The sequence below is a fragment of the Furipterus horrens genome, unplaced genomic scaffold (genome assembly GCF_987537825.1).
Source record: "Furipterus horrens unplaced genomic scaffold, mFurHor1.1.pri manual_scaffold_7, whole genome shotgun sequence".
In the NCBI taxonomy this organism is placed as follows: Eukaryota; Metazoa; Chordata; class Mammalia; order Chiroptera; family Furipteridae; genus Furipterus; species Furipterus horrens.
This window is the reverse complement of record NW_028327177.1, coordinates 120,345,958-120,367,649: the sequence shown is the minus strand read 5'-3', so window position 1 is coordinate 120,367,649 and position 21,692 is coordinate 120,345,958. Positions and strand designations below refer to the sequence as shown.

At 38.7% G+C, this 21,692-nt stretch overlaps 1 protein-coding gene across 1 annotated transcript in view; it reads right to left on the bottom strand.

Annotated features, from left to right (window-relative positions):
• The window catches only part of KCNH8 (potassium voltage-gated channel subfamily H member 8), a 331,588-nt gene that overhangs the window by 150,350 nt on the left and 159,546 nt on the right, over positions 1-21,692 (bottom strand). The gene's annotated exons all lie outside the window — the stretch shown is intronic.

The following is a 21,692-nucleotide window of genomic DNA, read 5'->3' as shown; positions in this document are numbered from 1 at the left end:
AATGAGGTAGGAAGCTTCCGGTGAGGGAACCGGAAGTTGCACGCACCACTTTTGCTAACACCATGGCCACCCTCAGCTACAAAAGAGACTGGGAAATACAGTTTAACAGCAGCCACGTGTGCCATTAACTCTTAGTTGTAAAGTTGGAGAGGGTTCTGTTGTTAATGAGTGAGTTCTGGGGGATAACTGACAGTCCCTACACATGAAGCCATAACAAGGTTTTAAGCATTCAAACGACATGAGGAAATTTGAGTTTTCAAAATGACATATCAACTTGCCATGTGAGAAGAAAGAATCAAGAGGGGTTGTTAGGAAATCACCGAGGAGGCCGAATTTTTAGTAGATCAGTTGCAATGCGGTAGTAGCTTAAACTAGAGTGGTTACAGTAGAGATGGAGCAAAGCTGAGATGTGTGAAGTACATTTTGAGTGTAAGGTTGCATGGGTTTGTCACATAATTGATTGTGAAATTGTCTAGCAAGAGTTGAAAGTGAGAGGGGGATTGTGAAATTGTCTAGCAAGAGTTGAAAGTGAGAGGGGGAAATCTAAGACCTCCAAAATGTAGCAAGCCAACTGTGAGACAGAAAGTTTGCAAAGGAGAAACACAAAAGAGGAAGGAAATGATCATTGTGGTGTCAGAGAATCTAAGGGATGAGAATGTTTTAAGAAAGAGAAGAGTCATGGTGTCTTCACACCTCACTCTGAGTGATTTCTCCTTAGGTGGAAGACAGATCCCAACTCTCTCTCACAATAAAAGGGAAGGAGGGGATTGATTATACATGGGGGGTGAACATACAATTGTGAGAGCAGAGAGATGAGACAGCTTCTGAGAGATTTCCTTCCTTCCTGTCTTCCTTTTTACAGTCCTTTCCTTCCTTCCTCTTTCCCCCCTTCCCTTCCTTTCTCTCCCTTTCTTTCTTTCTTTCTTTCTTTCTTTCTTTCTTTCTTTCTTTCTTTCTTTCTTTCTTTCTTTCTTTCTTTCTTTCTCTCTCACTGATGTTGGAGGTGAAGTCAAATGCTAAGGATGCTATGAGCTGGTGGTTTTAAGACAACAAGAAATGCTTGAAATATTTGTGGTAGAGGATGGGCTGTGGAGCCCTGGTGGGGAAGTGATAGATTTGTTGGGAAACTTGACTGCCTTATTCGAGGCTGCTAATAATAAATTTAGAGGGGTTCTTGTCTGTCCTAGTGTAGATCTTATCCAAGCACTTTTTAGCCACCTGCGTGCAGGCCAGAGAAAAAAGATCGCTGGTTCTTTTGAGTTTACAGCTTTGCCAGATGGATACAGAAAAAAATGCAGAGGTGCAAGAATTTAGGTTATACACAAAAGAAACTTTAAAATTATAAACCATGAAAGCTAAGGTAGAAGGAGAAAGAAAACAGTAGTAGACTAACAGGAAGAAGGTGAAGTTTTCAATGTTCTAGAGGTTACCATTAGGTTAAAAAAAGGTAAATAAGTAACATGTTAGGGGAAGAGGTGAAGGCCCTACTGGCTTACAAGGTCACGCCCACTCCCAGTACACTTCAAGCTCTACGGGCTGCCAGGAACAAAGTCCAGAAGACCGCCCGCCACTGTGCCAACACCTATTGGCTAAACCTGTGCAGAAGCATTCAGGAAGCCGCCGATATAGGCAACGCACGAGGAATGTATGAGGGTATCAAGAAGGCAACAGGCCCAATCCCCTCCAAGATCGCCCCCCTTAAGTCCAAGACAGGTGAGGTCATCACTGACCAGGAACAGCAAATGCGGCGGTGGACCGAGCACTACCTCGAGCTGTACGCAACGAAGAACACCGTAACAGACACTGCTCTTAACGCCATCCCAGACCTACCAGTCATGGAGGAGCTAGACACCCCACCTACTGCGGCAGAGCTCGGCAAAGCCATCGACCGCCTCGCTTGCGGGAAAGCACCAGGAAGCGACGGAATCCCTCCAGAAATCCTAAAGAGCGGGAAACCAGTCCTGCTACAGCCGCTCCACCATCTACTCTGTCTCTGCTGGAAGGAGGGTTACATCCCCCAGGATATGAGAGACGCCAACATTATCACCATGTATAAGAACAAAGGAGACCGCAGCGACTGCAACAACTACCGGGGCATCTCTCTCCTCAGCGTCGTCGGCAAAGTATTCGCCCGGGTCGCTCTTGCCCGCCTGCAGACCCTTGCTTCCCGCGTCTACCCAGAGTCCCAGTGTGGCTTCAGAGCTGGCCGATCAACAGTGGACATGATCTTCTCCCTACGCCAGCTGCAGGAGAAGTGTCACGAGCAGCATAAACCACTCTACCTCGCCTTTATTGACCTCACGAAGGCGTTTGATCTGGTCAGTCGAAGCGGACTCTTCAGCTTGCTATGGAAGATTGGCTGTCCACCACATCTGCTTGCTGTGGTCATGTCCTTTCACGACAACATGCACAGCACGGTGTCCTACAACGGCGCAACCTCTGAGGCCTTCCCAGTCAGCAGCGGAGTAAAGCAGGGCTGCGTCCTCGCGCCTACGCTCTTCGGAATCTTCTTCTCCATGCTCCTCCAATACGCCTTTAAGGACTGCAGCGAGGGTGTCTTCATTCACACCAGATCCGATGGCAAGCTCTACAACCTGGCCCGTCTACGAGCCAAGACCAAAGTCAAAGAGGTGCTCATCCGTGAGATGCTCTTCGCTGACGACGCAGCTTTGACATCACACTCCGAAGAGGGACTCCAGCAGCTAGTCACTTGCCTTTCCCACGCATGCAAGGAGTTCGGACTAGCCATCAGCCTGACGAAGACGAATGTTATGGCTCAAGGCACAGGGACTCCCCCATGCATCACCATCGACGGATACACCCTGGAGGTTGTCAACGACTTCACTTACCTCGGGTCCACCATCTCGAGCTCTCTGTCAGTCGACTTGGAGGTCAACCGGAGAATCGCCAGGGCAGCCACAGTTATGGCCAGACTGAACCGGCGAGCGTGGAACAATTCCAGCCTCACTGAGAAAACCAGACTGCGCATCTACCAAGCCTGCGTACTCAGCACTCTCCTCTATGGCAGCGAGACGTGGACCACCTATGCAAGGCACGAAAGGAAACTCAACAGCTTCCACATGAGGTGCCTGCGACGCGTCCTGCATGTCGCCTGGCAGGATAAGGTCCCCAACACCGAGGTGCTGAAGCGAGCCAATATGAGCAGTTTGCATGCAGTTCTTAGCGAGAGACGCCTCAGGTGGCTCGGCCATGTCAAAAGAATGGATGCAGGCCGTATCCCCAAAGACCTCCTCTACGGCGAGCTAGCAGAAGGCAAGAGGATGACAGGGCGCCCAAAACTGCGGTTCAAAGACATCTGCAAAAAGGACATGACACAATGCTCCATCAACCTCAACACATGGGAAGTTCAAGCAGACGACCGCCTAGCCTGGAGGCTCGCGGTCAGGCAAGGTACGTCACGGGCAGAGGCTGCGCGCAACGAGGAGGCGGTCCAGAAAAGATCGAGGCGGAAGCAGCGTCAACAGCAGCAACAACGGCCATCTGCCTTCACCTGTACCAAGTGCGGCAGGGATTGTCACTCCCGAGTCGGACTGCACAGCCATTCTCGGCGGTGCAGATAGACTCTCAAGAAGCTACGCCATCGTCTCTCGAGACGGACGGCTGCCGACGACGACGACGAGGGGAAGAGGTACTATGTCATTAAGTAAGATGATTAAATAAGCAATTTCAGTTATTGAGAAATATTGAAGGAAGATAATTTCCAGAAAAAAGTTAAATGTTATATTTATACCCCATTGAATTATGAATTTTCAACAAAACATCATGTATTGGAAATACTTCCTTAGCCCCTAATGTATTCTAGGCATTAGGCTAGGAACTTAGTCTTGGTTCTCATTTAATTATCACTTTGTTAGGCATTAGGTTTTCCATTTATTTAAAAGCAAAAAAAAGTTCATGGAAATTGTGTAATTTGCCAAAATTCAAAGTGGGAGGGCTGATATTGAATCCTTAATGATCTTACTTGAAAGCTCATGTTTTTTCCACCTTACCATAGTATATTATATACAGCTAAGAAGTAGAACCTTATTAGATATTTTTACTTATCTGTGCTATCCTGTTGAGTCTAAATGTATCTATATTACAGACAGGAATTATTTGCTATGTTGTCTTTTCTTCTTGCATTTTAGTCCTTGCATCAAAAAAGAAATACACCGGGAAATAATCCCTCTCCAATTGTTGTTTTAGGTTACATTTCCTTTGTACTTCCCCTTGTGTCCCCTCTTTTACATTGTAAAATACTTTAATAACAGATTTTTGTATATTAGAGCATGTGTTCCCTATAAGTATTAATTCAGACTTCTGGTTCAATATGGTTTTCTAAAAACCCTTATTAAAAATTATAATAAAATATAAAATATAAATTCTTGTGCTCTGAATTATATAATTTTGAAAGCAGAAAATCATTAGAAACCGAAATAAAAATTTAAAAACCGAAATCACAGTGAAATAATTTGACCTGCCCTAGAAATTGCTAGATTGTGGAGACAAAGAACAGATTATCTGTAGAGATTGTGGAGGGTAGAGGGTAAATAAGACTATATAAGAGTAGACTTCCAGCCAAGATGGAGGCATAGACAGACATGCTGCATCTCCCTCCACAACTAAGAAGGAATACAACTATCTCAAAACTAGAAACAACCAGAAGTTCCAGAAAATCAAAGTGCATGGAAGTCCAGCAAACAAGGATATAAAGAAGAAATACTCATCCAGACAGGTAGGAGGGGAGGAACCCAGGCAGAGAGGACACAGTGTGGTGGTGGCAGCAGTGGCAACAGCAGCAGGCTGGCAGAAAGTGCAGTTACACGTTTTAAAAAGTCAGGAGGGACAGCTGGGGAGCATTTCCAGCTCCTCACCAGAGCAGCTCACTTGTCCCAGCTCTGGGGAAAATCAAGCCTCATTGCTTTTGACTGTGCAAACCAGAGGGGGTTGAGACGGAGGCAGAAACTGCTAGTCTCAGCAGAGATTCCTTGTTTCAAGGGCCCCCACAAACGTAGAATGTCTGCAGACCCACCCACTCTGGGAACGATGGCCAGGGCAGCAGCTAAAGAGGCACCAGTCCAGTGCGGAAGAGGGAAAAGTGCCCGGAAAAGGGGCGAGTGCAGGGCAAGCGGCATTGTTCCTTCTCAGATCCCTCCCTTGCATACAGCGCCACAACGTGGTGAAACAGGTCACCCATTACTGACAAATTCCTAAGGCTCCGCCCCTTACAACGTAGAAGGAGTGACAGTTCTCCCTGAGACACGGAAGCAAACAAACACAGGAGACTTCTGGCAAAGATGGAGGCCTAGACTGACACGCCCCATTTCCCTCCACAACTAAGAAGGAATACAAGTACTGCAAAACCAGCAATAACCAGAAGTTCCAGAAAATAAATGGAAGTCCAACGTATAAAGTTATAAAAAAGTGATGCTCATCTGGACAGGTAGGAGGGGCAAAGCCGTGGAGGAGAGGTCAAGCAGTGCTGTCCGTGGCAGCAGCAGTGACGGCGGCAGGACAGTGGTAAGCACAGACACCCGTATTTAAGGGGAGGCAAGAAGCACCAGGGGAGCACCCCCAGCTGCAGACCAGATGCATCAGCTTGTGATTCCAAAGCCAGGGAAGGTAGACCCCCATTGCCTTGGATTGTGAGGCCCAGTGGGGATGGGGATGGAGGAGGATGCTCCCAGTCTCTCAGCGGAGATCGAATGGCAGGAATTCACCTTGGACTCCCACACCTGCAGAAAACACCCAGTTGTGACGAGTGCACAGGGCTCCCCCACCATAGCGTAAGATGTGTGACAGCCCTGCCCAGGAAGCAAAGGTAAACACAAAACTGTTCAGGATGGCACAGATCGTGATAGAGATCTCAGTGATGCAGCTGACCAGACAGCAAATTTCTAATCTAACGAAGCAGCAGATAGAAAATCTTTCTGAGGCACAGTTCAGAGCTTTGCTTATAAAAGTGCTTACAGACCTAACAGAAGATCTTAAACAAGACAGGGAAGGAATGAAGGCTAGTCCTGCTGAAATGAACAAAAACACATATGAAACTAGTGGCGAGGGCAAGAAAACCAGGGATCAAATCAACAAATCGGAACATAGGGAAGGAACAAACAGTCAACCAGTGCGGAAAGAGAAAGCGAGAAGTGAGGAAAATGAGGAGAGGCTCAGAAACTTATCGGACAGCTATAAGCGGGCCAGCATCTGAATCATAGGGTTGCCAGAAGGTGAAGAAGAAGAACTAGAAATGAAAAAATTATGTGAAAAAATAATGAAGTAGAACTTCGATAACTTGGGGAAAAAGAAATAGACTTACAGGTCCAGGAAGCACAGAGGGTTCCAAATAAAGTGGATCCAGGGAGAACCAAACCAAGACACATTATAATGAAAATGTCAAAAATTAAGGATAAAGAGAGAATCTTAAAAGCAGCAAGGGGGAAGAAGAGAATTACATACAAAGGTGTCCCAATAAGACTGTCAGCTGATTTCTCAAAAGAAACTCTGCAGGCAAGAAGGGACTGGCAAGAAATATTCAAAGTAATGAAAAGCAAAAACCTACAACCACGATTAATCTATTCAGTGAAGCTGTCATTCAGAATAGAAGGGCAGAGAAAGTGCTTCCAGGACAAAGTAAAACTGAAGGAGTTCATCAGATTCAAACAACTGTTGCATGAGATGTTAAAAGGACTTATTTAGGAGAAACTATCCAAACTATGAACATTAAAATGAAAGATGTATCACAACAACCAACAACAGAAGCTAGGGAATCAAAATAAAGGCAAACTACGTAGGCAACGAGAGTGTGAAAAGAATTATAGGTATGGGGAACATTATGGGGGGAGGTTAGCAGGTAGGAGGAAGTGGGGAAAGGGAGGGAAATGGTATAGGAATTAAGAAGCATAGTAGGAAGGAGTAGAGTAGATAGGAAGATGTTGAGAAGAACTATATGCACAACCAATGGGCATGGACTATGGGGGGAGTAGACAACTGGAGGGAGGGATATCACTGGGTGGAGAACAAAGGAAAAAGAAATTGGGACAACTGTAACAGCATAATCAATAAATCATATTTTTAAAAAAGACTATATAAGAGTAGTAAGAGGGATATATTTATAGTGATAAACTAGTTGTATATCTTGATTATATTGGTAGTCACACAATGTACCCATGTAATAAAATGTCATAGAACTATACACAGAGACACACATACAAATGTCAATTTTTTTTTAGTTTTAATATTATAGAATATTATGTAAGTTATAACACTTGGAAACACATGGGATCTCTCTTTCCCTCCCTCTCTCTCCTGTCCTTGCAAATGCCTGTGAATCTATAACTATATCAAAATAAAGTAAAAAAATAGTTTCCCTGTTGTATCTAGGTATTGGTCTGCATAGTGAGGCCTTTGAAATGCTGAATGGAAGCCTGGAGCTGGTTCTTCCTGCCCCACCCAAAGAGTTTGTGTCAATTTGTGAAAGCAGCCTTCCTCAAAGCTTGTTACTTCCATCTTTTATAAAACTGTTACACTGAACTGATCTTGTTAGACTATGACACTTTACTATCATACTGTCCTATTCTATCACAAAAATATACAAATTATACATCTATAGAGCAAATTATATTTTTTACATGTCACTCATACATTTTATGAAGTATAGATAACTTTTGTTGTTATTACTAATATTTAAAATAGTCTTGTCTATAATAGGTAAACCTTTTAATGAACAATGATAAATACATCCTTGTTATATATTTTGTATTGCACTATGTATTTGCATATTTATTGATTATTGGAAATTTGGTTGCATGCCTTGCTTATCAAATAATTATTATCACCATCATTATTTTCAGCTCTTACCTTTTTTGTTTATTTTTCAGAGAAATACTCAAAATACTGTGCATAGCATTAATTTTGTATTTTACAGTCACCTATGATTTATACCAATTCTGATTGGGTTACTTGTTTATTTCCACCCTGAAGTAAGAATTTTACTGAGTGCAACATATATACATAGAAAAAAATAGACAAATCAAGTGTGTAGCTTGATTTCTGGATGGTACTGAACCTGAATATCTAAATCAAGAAAAGATTTATATAGATAGATATAGGTACATAAATATGATATATATCATGTACATACATACATATATGACCCTGGCTGGTTTGGCTCAGTGGATTGAGCGTCGGCCTGCGAGCTAAGTGTCGCTGGTTCGATCTTCCAGTCAGGGCACATCAGAGAAGGAAAACTCTGACTCCAAAAAACCTCCGGTGCCTTGCGGCATACCTCTTCAGGGGAAAGGCTAAGGGAGTAAACCCCGACAGAAAATCCGGAGCCGGAGTCCCTAAGGCGGTTTGACGTTGTAGTCAACACCGGCAACTCCTGCGGCGCACCTGAAGCCAAGCTGTATTGACTCCGTCTTTCCCTTGGACCCTTCAGCTGCGAAGAGAGGGGGGATCTGCTGCATGGGCAACAGCAGACCCTCCATATCACCCTGCCCAGGCTCTGTAGCTTCAGCTTCACTGGAGAGGACACTCCAGCGTCATCGCAAGATGTCGATTCAACACGGGAGGAGACAGATACCGTGTCACTCCCGAGTTGGACTGCACAGCCATTCTCGGCGGTGCAGATAGACTCTTAAGAAGCTACACCATCGTCTCTCGAGACGGACGGCTGCCGACGACGACGACATACATATATGATTAAAAGTTTTAAAAACAGAATTACAATATATGAGGTCTATCTAGAAAAAGTTCATCCATTGTTTATATAATTAGAAGGGTTGTGCGACATTGATATAACCTGACACCAGAGGAGAGTGGACTGAAATGTGCATGTGTGAACAATGACACCTTCACTGTACTAGTCAGTGTGGGAAGTAGACACCACTGAGTGAGCATGTGCACTGTGTGGCCATCGCATTCAAAATAACTGAGTGAGTAGAGCAATGAATTTGTATCCAATTTTGAGTTAAGCTTGAACATTCCTCTGTGGAAACTATTCGGATGATTCAGAAGGCCGAAGCTGTGGGCAATTGGTGATTGGCAGCTTCATCAAGACAATGCACCTGCTCATATATCACATCTCTTGCAGGGTTCTTTGGTGAAACATCAAATCACCCAGGTGACAGCAGCCCTAAAGCCTGCAACTTTTGGCTATTTCCAAAACTAAAATCATCTTGAAAGGAAAGAGATTTCAGACCATCGATGAGATTCAGGAAAATATGATGGGGCAGCTGATGGCGACTGGGAAAACTGTGTGAGGTCCCAAGGTGCCTACTTTGAAGGAGACTGAGGCATCATTTTCTTATATACAATTTTCTTGTATCTTCTTCAATAAATGTCTCTAATTTTCATAGTATGTGGCTGGATATTTTCTGGACAGAACTCATGTATCACATTGATATATAACCATATTTAAAAAATATTATTAAAGACCCAGTCCCAGAGGAACCATGGCTTTTAACAGGGACTTTTAGATTCCCAGGGACTAGAGGAAATGCTGTAGGGATGGAAATGTGTGAGTGTGGGACAGGAAGAACTTACTAGGTAATGCACTTGATCTAGAAGCCCCATTTCTGTGTATGTATCTTATAAAATGAGCTTTAAAATGAGATTTTATTCAATGAAATTATTTTCATTTAAAGAAAATGGTATGGAAGATATGTCATTTTATGGCTTAAAAAGCTTGCTACTCTAACTTAGTACAGAGATAGAGGCAAGTCAGTTACTAAAGATTATTATTGTTACTTAAGCAGGTTCTTTATTGATGTCCCTATATATTCACTTCATTTGTTCTGTGTGAAGAATTTAAGTCACTAGTTAAGAAAAGTTTGGGAGGAGCATTTATGTAAAAAGTTGGTTGAAAAGACAAAGGGAGAATTGTTTTAGAATTTAATGGCAGGACTTCAATTTCCTTTGAATAGACCTCTTATTGAGTTAGAAGAGATCAGAATAATGCCACAGGATTATTACAAGAACAAGTAGCTCTTCCCTGAGAGTAAAAAGCAGAAATATCTAAAATAATGTTTAAAACTCTGAGAAGTCCAAGCAGCAAAACAGCAAGAAATATAGTGATGGATTAAGATAAACTAATATTAATAATTCAGGAATTTAAAAAGTATTAACAATTAAAATAAATTCTAGGGGAGAAGATAAAGGTTAGTTTAAATAGCCTAAGGAGCAATAAAATTCCTTTGTTTAACTTAATATATCAACTTACAAAATGACTCTTAAGAATAATTTACTTTGATATTTGTATGAGCAAGTTTATATTTATTCACTTTAAAATGCTAATGACTTTTCAACTACATAATGGATGCATACAGTTTTACTGTAATCTCCTTTCTACTTTTTTGTTCAGATTAAAATTCTTCATAATAAAAAGTTTAATACATACTGAAATACATCAAACTTTATGATTATAAACTATGTAGTAGCAAACCACTAGCCATTTGAGTCTTAGGAATGACCACTACCTATATTTAAAAATAAAGTGTAGATTTTAAAAATCAGTAAAAAAATCCATGAAATAGTTAACAGAAGAGGAGATGCAAATGGAAGAGTACACATTTCTATTAAAAAAAATCTATGCTTCTTAACAATGATGGTGGAAACAGATTTTCACAAAATATTGTAGAAATGAAAGTACTTTGATGAGTTATTCCTTGAATCCTTTGAATTTATGAAAATGTCTTTCAGTGATAAATTCAAATAACTGGACCAACACTGGGGTAATAAGCTTTTAATGAATGCCAATAATTTCACTGAGAGAGTTATGTGTACAAAAGTCAGAAATAACACTCCAATCTGCCATAGGATCATGCATTTCTGCCTTTTACTAAATTTCATCCAGTTAAGTTGAGTGTTGTCAGTCAAGTAAAAAATAGACTGGGAGAAAACTTTTGGCACAGTTTATTAGAGATTGAGCTAAAGAATTTAATTTTAACTCTGAAAAATATTGGGGTAGTCTAAAAAGGGAAGACAGGATCTGACTTTGCTTTTGGATTTAGAATAAAGTCTGTGCTGAAGGAGGATTTTAGAGGCAGAAAGACCAAACAAGTGCTGTTAAATCATGAAAACTCTAATGAATTTGTAAGAACAGTCATCTAGCTATTTACTCTTTTAGCACATAGTTCTGACAATATTTATCAGGGACATAAATTTAAAAGTTATCTAGAAACACACACAAATGAAAAGTGTCCCTGCATATTCCAAATATAATAAGTGTGTAATATGAAAAAACCAGAATTCTTATTCACAATTTACTATGTTTTTAATGCTTAGTCACATATTTGTTAGAATTTCTTTATGAAAATTCAAATCACATGAAATAATGAATGAATCAAGAAAGATAATGTGTTTTCTTCAATTTTGTCCTCTCAATGATTAGGAACCCAGTTGTCCCTAATCATTGCTATTAGTTTCTATTTATATATATTTTTTCCTTTGCACTTATCAAAACATTGAGTAATGCAGTTTCCAGAGCCTTTCATGGATGTGTGGTCCCAAAACAAGTTTTTAATGCTTCTTTGGGTGTTCTGTGGACAAACTCAAGTCAACATGATGTTATTGAAAGTTACAGTGGTTTAGTTCTCTTATAGTGTGTGAAATTTGGAGTGGGTAGTTGCAGGGATAGAGGTTTCAAAGATCTCTAAAATCATTATGAAGCATAAAACTGATAGAAAAAATAGTTTAGGAAGAACATAAAATAAACTAAGCACAAAGTTGTAAATATTAGGTGCAAGAAATGTTAGACAATGCCTCAAGAAAAGATTTCATGTGAATGTAGGAGCAGGCAATGAAGACAAATTAGTAGGCAAGAGAATAATGTGGGCCAAGGCTTCAGGGTAGCAATAACGTGGCAAATTCAGGAAAGAATAAGGCAATCAGTATAAGAGAGTAGTAATTGTCAACATGTTCTCTAAATCTTGAAGCATTTTTTTTGGAAATTATCACAAGGCTTAGGACAAATGTGTTTGATTATTGAAGGAAGTATTTAGAAGTTTTTTCTCTTCCAGTGAAAGGTAACAGAAAAACTGGGAGGGAGAGGTAGAAACAAGCAGAGGAATTAATATTTATTGAGCACCTATTAAGTTTCAGTTAATCACTGTGGATAAATTATATTAACAGAAAGCTCATATTAATCCTATAAGGTATGTTGTATCAGCTCTACTTAGTAGGTAAGAAGACTGAGGTAAGAGAGCTGATGTATCATGCTCAGTATCATATAACTAGGAATTAGTGGACCTGGCATCTCTTTGAAGGTCTGTATGTCTCTAAATTCCACATGCTTTCCAGCAAATATACTGCATTAGAAGAATAATGACAACCACTCCCCCCTTATAAACTGACAAGTCATGGATTCCACCAATCCTGACAGTAGAAATATGGAAGGGGCTAAGGAGGAGGAGAAGGTGAAATGTGGGGTGAAATGGAATGATCTCCCAGGGTGTGATGCCAATTAATCCTCACATTCTTAAGCATACATGCCACTCTTCATAGAGTTTGTTTCCTCTCCCCTTCATTTTGAGCTGGTCCTGTGGCTCTCTTTGACGAAAAGAATATGGCAGGATAGTGTGTGACTTCTGGAGTTACGCAGCTTTTGTATTTGCTCTGTATGGATCCAGCCTCTATGCAAAGTAATGAGCTCAACTACTGAGTAATACCTGAGATAGCTAGAGCTAGAGATAGAGATGATAGAGAGCTAGAGATAGGTAGAGGTAGAGGTAGAGGTAAAAGTAGAGGTAGAGATAGAAACAGAGGCTGAGAGAGAAACCTGTACAATTCCCAGTCATTTCATCCTTCCCAGTTAAGGCACCGAGTATGTAAAGTCCTTTAGAATGTTCTAGCCTCAGCCGAGTTCCAGGCTGATAGCAGCTACATGAGTGACTCTAGCCAACCCATTTGGAACAGAAGAACCACATAACCTACCCAAAGAATCATAAAAAATAATAAACTAATGTTTACAAGTTTGGAAAAAAAATTGTTATGCAGCAAAGGCTAACTGATGCACTTAGTTTCAGGGTCCTGGATTGGAGAAAACAAATCATTAGGAAAAGATAGAGCAATACGGGCTTGGTCTTATTGAGCTGAATCCTAACCTGACTTACACTTCTTAAAGTTATGGAAGCTCCTAGGACCTGATAGTTAAAATATTGCACAAGACATAAAATACAACAAGAATTTGATTAGCTCTTTGTTAACGCATGTTAAGTACTAAATATAGTGACTGAAATAAGACCCATGTCAATGAAACTTTCTAGGGCATCATGCCCAGTACTTAGAAGAGTCATAATTAGGAACCAGGTATACAGATACCCTATTCTAATGCTATTTCCAGTATAAAATGATCTAGTGTTGGAAGAGGTTGAGGGAGGAATCACTGGTTAATTAATTATGTAGGTCAGGAATCTGTAAACCTGGTTGGCCACCAACCAGTCATCTGTTTTTTGTGAATAAAGTTTTATTGGAACACAGCCACATCCATTTGTTTACATATTGTCTATGACTACTTTTCTGTTATAGTGGAAGAATTAGGTTTGATAGAGACTATATGGCCCACAAAGCTTAAAATATTTACTGTCAGATCTGTTACAAAAATGTGTACTTCTTCCTGATCTAAATCAAATGAGAAAGAACAAATGAGAATGAGAATCTGAACTAATCCTTCTGCCAAATATACTCCTATCTGAGAGCTAACTTGCTAAGAAGGGGGAAGTATAGTGACCCTGCTGTATCAAAACTTCAAAAAAATTAAACTTCACATAATTGATCTTTGGTTTACATATGTAGGTGGTTTAAAGAAAAAGAAAGCACACCAGCAAGTACATTTGAAGTTCAAATATTTCCCAATTCTATTCATTTCATCATTTTGTAACATCAAACACTCCATAAAATGTAGGGTTTGTAAGAATCAAACCATTTAAAGAATGGTTTGCAAATTCCCACTAACTGAAATGCAAATTCCCACTAACTTCAGCATGGATCCTAAAGTTTATTTCTGTCCTTCTGCTCCTCAGATAAGACCATAAGTTAACCAGGGACTTTTGGAAATTTCATGTGACCATCTACAATGTTATGCATGACACTCCTTAGAAAGTTCTTAGCCCCCACAGAAAACTTATTTACTAGGCTTTCCCAGCTGAATCTGTGAGAGTGTGCACTTCAATTTCAAGAACTTAGACTAGGACAAAATTTTTTCTGGAGGGTAATATTGCATGTGGCAAACAAACTGAGTGTTCTTTAAACTCCGATGGAAGATTTGAAAAATAGGGTCTTCAGTCCACGATCCATAAACATAGATTGTGACCCAGAATACTATAAGCCTTCCTTTCATATAGTATGATTATGGAATTATAGATCCTTGCAATAAAAGAAGCCTAAGAAATTATCTAGTCTAGTTATTTTATACTGTAGCTGGAGAAATTGCAATTAGTAGAGGCAAAATGTCTGGCCTAAGGTCATACTGCTAGTTAGTGGCATAGATGAAAGTTGAACCTGTAACTCCTGGGATCTTTTAACTGTATCACAAAATTAGCAAGCTGATCTGCCCCAGGTGAAATTATTAAGTGGATGAAAGTTGTTTGCAGACAACCATAAACAATTTCAATGCCCCATTTAATGGCATGTCTTGACAGGAGAACTTACCCACTACTTAATGAAGAATAAGGACCAAGCTCCTTAGCATGATCTACATACAGTTAAAGGCCTTACCTACCTATGTGTTCTCCACTGAAGGCATCCACTCATATTCCTGGACTTCTAGAACAGCTCACATGCCAGCATGTCCTCATGAATCCCAAGTAGTCAAGGACAGTTCTGGAGAAAAAGTATCTTCAGGAAAGCCTGGACACTAGAATTTATCTAATTCTAAAAACAATAGGTCTCTAGAGCAAGAAAAAAATTTCCATCTTGACTATACAAGGTATTATACAATGATTATTCCAGACAATGGCACTGTGTCTTTTCAGAGGAAGATGGGGCTGAAAGGGACACTGCATAACATCTCATGCAGTTATTCCACTGTTCAATGTTATGGCCCATAAAAGCAGTGAAGGAGCAAACTCCTTGAGATACTTTTAATATTGCATAAATCCTAGGAGAAATAATGTTTAGTATCATAATACTCATAAGAGCCATATTTATATCATACATTCCATCTAGACTTTATCTAAGATAATATTTACTAATATTACATGACTAGAAGTTCTGATCAGCTATTGATGAAATTAAAGTGATTTCTGTGACATGACTAATGGCGCAGAAACATGCCATATGGCAACAGTTCTCTTTTTTAAAATAAGGTAAATGCCAAGGCAAAGTGACATCATCTGACATATTCAGAGTATGTATGAACAAATTTAAGCCCTAATCTGGGAGAGTATTATAATCCTGCCCAGGTTTATACAACTTTCCAACGTTTGCATTTCTAGGTCCATTATAGTATGCTATTTCATAGTGTGAAATCTTCTATAGAAAACCAGTCACATAGCCCTGTTTTTTATGTTCTGAAAAAAGAAATAAGCAGGAAAAGTAGGGGGGATAAAGATAAAGTAATTAGGTTCTTTTTTAAGCCATAGGTTTATCTATGCCATAGATTTGCCTCTCGTATCTAATAGAGACAAAGGTGATAAGTATTACAAAATATCAGAGGGATGAGAGAATACTTACGAAGGGATTAATGGAGGGATAAATTGTGGACCTGCACTGAGCAGTGAGAAGTGGGTGATTGTGGTACAGAGTGGGAAGGAGAGGGCATGCTGAGAGCAAACCACCCATGTCCAAGTGTGATGATGTTTAAGAGCAGAAGTCATGGTAGACCAATCAATTTGACAAGGTATTAACTGCTAGAATTTTTTTTTTTTTTAAATGCTGGGCATGGGTAAATCTGTGGTTCTCCTAAAATTTATTTGAAATAAACATCTATTTTTTTCAGTTTTTGGATTTACAGGTCCTTTATTGTGAAACAATAATAAATTTCCTATTTTATTTAAGCCATTTACTAAAAAGAATTTTATATGAAGGCACCCTTGTGTGATTTTTATGATATGCTCATTAAATTACTCTCTTCAGAAACAGATAGTCACAACTGACTCCTTTGAACTCAAAACAGGAAGTCTCTCTTACCAATATGGGTGCATTGATCCAAGGATTATTGTTCTCATTTCAAAAGCTTCTTACGCTCTTGATGGTTCTCATCCCCTCTTGAACTAATAACCTCTTTCTCATAGTCTCTCCTTGGGGACTTCTTAAAAGCAATGCTGTTATGATTCCTAAGTTATGAAAATCCATAAATAACACAGCAATAATATTGATATTTCGTGATATTTTATGTCCATTCCTGAATAAAATTTGGCACCATTTTCTAGAAGGTAAAAATTCTGCACCAAGTTGGATAATTGTTCTTGTAAATTGCTTTATGCTAAAGAAGGCTTTATTCTTTAACAAGCAGTTAAAATCCTCTAACAAATCAAAGTGATACGGTTAAGTAGTTTTATAATAGTCATTTATGTAGAGTAGCACTGGAATTTTACTTAGGTAAAAAATAAATACAGAGAAAATCCTCTCATACTATTATGCCTTGGTAATCAATATGCTGATTGTTCATAAATATCCATGCGTTACAAAATGTGCTTTTTTAAATAAAATTTCACTGTATTTTTTTCTATTACCATTTAGTCCACTTATACCCTTCTCTCCCCTGCAATCACTGCACTGTCCATGAGTCCTTTTTCCTTTTTGCTCAATCCCTCCACCCCCTCACCACCTCCACTTAGCTGTCATCCTACTGTTTATGAGTGTCTCGATTTTTGATTGTTAGTTCAATTTGTTCATTAAATTCCACATACAAGTGAAATCGTATGGTTTTTGTCTTTCTTTGACTGGCTTGTTTCACTTAGCATAATGTTCTCCAGGTCCATTCATACTGTCACAAAGGGTAAGATTTTCTTCTTTTTTTTTTATGGCTGAGTAGTATTCCATTGGGTAAATGTCCCATAGTTGTTTTATCCACTCATCTACTGATGGACACTTGGGATGCTTCCATATCTTGGTGATTGTATATAATGCTGCAATGAACATAAGGGTGCTTATGTTCTTTCAAATTAGTGTTCTGGGTTCCTTCAGCTATATTCCCAGAAATGGGATCACTGGGTCAAAAGGTAGATCCATTTTTAATTTTTGAGATATCTCCATACTGCTTTCCACAGTGGCAGCACCAGTTTGCATTCCCATCAACAGTGCAAAATGGTTCCCCTTTCTCCACATCCTCATCAGTACTTGTTTGTTGCTTTATTAATGATAGTCACTCTGACAGGTGTGGGATATTTCATTGTGGTTTTAATTTGCATTTCTCTGATGATTAGTGAGTATCTTTTCATATGTCTCTGGGCCATCTATATGTCCTCTTTGGAGAAGTGTCTATTTAGGTCAATTGTCCATTTTTTTTAATTGGGTTGGTTGTTTGTTTTTTTGGTGTTGAATTTTGTAAGTTCTTTATAAATTTTGGATATTAACTCCTTATCAGATGTACTGGTGAATACGTTCTCCCATTCTGTAGATTGTCTTTTTATTTTGTTGATGATTTCCTTTGCTGTGCAAAAACTTTTTTAGTTTGATGTAGTCCCATTTGTTAATTTTTTTCTTTTGTTTCCCTTGTCTGGAGAGATATAACTGAGGTTTCGCTGCCTATCTTTTCTTCTACGATTTTTTTGGTTTCAGATCTAACATTTAAGTCTTTGATCCATTTTGAATTTATTCTTGTATGGTGTAAGAAAGTGGTCTACTTTCATTTTTCTGTACATATCTGCCCAATTTTCCCAACACCACTTATTGAATAAACTATATTTAGCCTATTGTATGTGCTTGTTTATTCTGTCAAACACTAATTGACTATAAATGTGTGGGTTTATTTCTGGGCTCTTTCTGTTCTGTTCCATTGATCTATGTGACTGTTTTTTATGCCAGCCAGTACCATGTTGTTTTGATTGCTATTACCTTATAATATAGTTTTATATTAGGTAACATGATTCCGCCATCATTGTTCTTCTTTCTCAGGATCGTCTTTGTTGTGCGGGGCCTTTTGTTGTTCCATATAAATTTTTTAAAAAATATTTATTTATTTGTTTGTTTATTTATTTTTAGAGAGAGGGGAAAGGAGAAAGAGAGGGAGAGAAACATCACTGTATGGTTGCCTCTCACTCATGCCCCCAACTGCGGACATGACGTGCAACCTAATCATGTGCCCTGACTGGGAATCGAACCAGTGACACTTGGTTTGCAGGCCGACGCTCAGTCCACTGAGCCACAGTAGCCAGGGCTTTCCATATAAATTTTTGAAATATTTGTTCTAGTTCTGTAAAATACCTCATTGGGATCTTTATAGGTATTGCATTGAATTAATAAATTGCTTTGTGTAGTATGGACATTTTAATGATGTTAATTCTTTCTATCCATGAACATGGTATATGATTCCACTTATTTGTATTCTTTTTCAATTTATTTCTTCAGTATCTTACAGTTTTCTGAGTACAGGTCTTTTGCATCCTTGGTTAGTTTTATTCCTAGGTATTTTATTCTTTTTGAAGCAATTGTGAATGGGATTGTTTTCTTAATTTTTTTCTTTCAGTTTATTATTGGCATATAAATACAAATTGATTTCTGGATGTTAATTTTGTATCCTGCTATTTTGATGAATTCATTTATCAGTTCTAGTGGCTTCTTGGTGGAATCTTTGAAGTTCTCTATATACAGTATCATGTCATCTGTAAATAAAGATGGTTTTACTTCTTCCTTTCCAATTGGATGCCTTTTATTTCTTCTTCTTGTCTGATTGCTATGGCTAGGACTTCCAGTACTGTGTTGAATAAGAGAAGTGAAAGTGAATAGCACTCTCTAGTACCTGATCTTAAGGGAAACATTGTAGTTTTCACTTATTGAATATGATGCTGGCAGTGCGTTTGTCATATACGGCCTTTATTTTGTTTAGGTATGTCCCTCTATTCCCACTTTGCTGAGAATTTTTATCATAAATGGGTGCTGGATTTTATCAGAAGCTTTTTCTGCATCTATTGATATGATCATGTGGTTTTTAGCCTTCATTTTGTTTATGTGGTGAATTACATTTATTGATTTGCGAATGTTGTACCAAACTTGCATTCCCAGGATAAATTCCACTTGATCATGGTGTATGATCTTTTTGATGTATTGCTGTTTTTTGTTTGCTAATATTTTGTTCCATCCATGTTCTTCAGGGATATTGACCTTTATTTTTTGTTGTTGTTGTTTTGTTTTGTTTGCAGTGTCTTTATCTTTAGGATAATGCTGGCCCTAGAAAGTGAGTTTGGAAACCTTCCTTCCTCTTCAATTGTTGAAATGGTTTGAGAAGAAGAGGTGTTAGTTAGCAGAATATTTGGTAAAAATTTATCTGTGAAGCTATCCGGTCTAGGGCTTTTGCTTGTTGTAAGTTTTTTGATCACTGCTTCAATTTCACTAGGTTTAATCTCTGTTCAGATTCTCTGATTCTTCCTGATTTAGTTTTGGAAGACTATGTTTCTAGGAATTTATCCATTTCATCCAGGTTGTCTAGTTTGTTGTCATATAGTTGTTCATAGTATTTTCTTACAATCCTTTGTATGTCTTTGGTGTCAGCTGTTATTTCTCCTCTTTCATTTCTGATTTTATTTATTTGGGTCCTCTCTCCTTTTTTTCTGGATGAGTCTGGTTAAAGGTTTGTCGATCTCATTTTTCTTTTCAAATAACCAGCTTTGGATTCATTGATCTTCTGTATCATTTTTTAAAACTCTATTTCATTTATTTCTGCTTTTATCTTTATTATTTGCTTCCTTCTACTCTCTTCAGGCTTTGTTTTTCTTTTTCAAGTTCCCGTAAGTGTAAAGTAGATTGTTTACTTGAGCTTTTTCTTAATTTTTTTTAGATAGGACTGTAATGCTATAAATTTCCCTCTAAGGATTGCTTTCCCTGTGTCCCACAGGTTTTGGATTGTTGTGTTTCCATTTTCAATTGTTTCAAGATATCTTTTGATTTTTTCCTTGATCTCATTGTTGACCCATTCATTATTTAATAACATGTTATTTAGCTTCCATTTCTTCATGTATTTTTCAGTGTTCTTCTTATGATTGATTCCTAGTTTCATAGCCAGAGAAGATGCTTGATACGATTTCAATCTTCTTAAATATTACTGAGACTTGTTTTGTGTCCTAACATGTGGTGTATCCTAGAAAATGTTTCATGTGCCCTTGAAAAGTATGTATAGTCTTTTGCTTTGGGGTGAAATGCCCTAAAGATATCAATTAAATCCATTTGATCCAGTTTGTCATTTATGGCCCCCAAATATGTTTTTTTCAAGACATGCCTACTGTATTGTAGGCACTGTGCTAGCAGCTAGAAAACAAATATTTAAATATTTCTTGGGTGCAGAGTTCCCATTCTTTCCTCCCAGGAGGTTCTTACATATAGAAGACCCAAAAAGCTACTTAAAGCAATAAACAAGGGTAAGAAAACACAGAAATGTTGGGTGGAGGGAGACACTTAACCCACCAACAAATGGAGCTCCATGTCAAAGCAAATTACTATATTCCATCTTTATCTACAGTGACTGTTGATGTCAGACTTCCATAGTTTCTGGATCATCTATTATGTTCAGTGTTTTCAATAGCATGTTACAAGAATCTGATAGTTGGTTTATGTTCTACCATCTTATCCAAATATTGTTCTTCTTTGAAGAGCCTTCCTTCCCCTCATTTTCCCCATCCTCTTCCACTCCTACTCAGAAATAATTATGTCACTTGCTCAAAACACTTTTCCACAGCTCTGTTTTACTATGTAGAATAATGTATTTTAGTTATTTGTGTCATTCTTCATTAGTGGCTTATGCAAAGGCAAGAATTTTCCATTTTCATCCATGTCCCTATATGTCTGATAACTCTTTGCTGAGCAGATGGGTGCAACAATGAATCTGAGGATAGTATTTTGTCTAAATCTTAAACTTAAACAGTACACCTATGAAGCTGTGCATTCTGACTTTATGAAACAATTGAACTTTTAAATAATTTTCCACTAACAGTCTAGTTTGATATTCACTTCAGACAGCTCTTCCCTTTCCCTCAGTAATTTACGTAAAAAGGGAAGTTCATTAGCGTTTTGAATGAGCTTGTCTCTCTGCACTACTAGGAAACCCTAGAGACTCTTACACAAAAGCAGCACTTGAAGTCAGGCCCTTTGAGAAAGAAAACAGTACATTAGCTCATTGAAGAGGGTTGGCAACCACTCAGCTCAGGTTTTGTAAGAATCAAAAGACAACCAAGCATGCCAAATCAAAAAGGGACCTCAGAAAATATGCATTTGACCAGTATCGAGTTTTAATCTTATTATAACATTCTGCTTCCACTTGAACTCTAGAGAGAATTGTGATTTGGTGTTATTACCAGTTTTGACACTTACTCACACTACTGATTTTTGCTTGCTAGAATTACTGAAATTTACATTAAGGCAGTGTACCTTGCTCCCTTGAAAACTAATTTAATGTAATCTTTGGTTTTCATTGTAAGGAAAATTTGCTTTATGTATGCATATAAAAGAGAGAGAGAGAGACAGAGAGAGACACACAGAGAGAGAGATTGGGTTGTGTCCCCCAGGAAGCCAACTAAAGCACAGAATTGCATTGCATGCAGGCA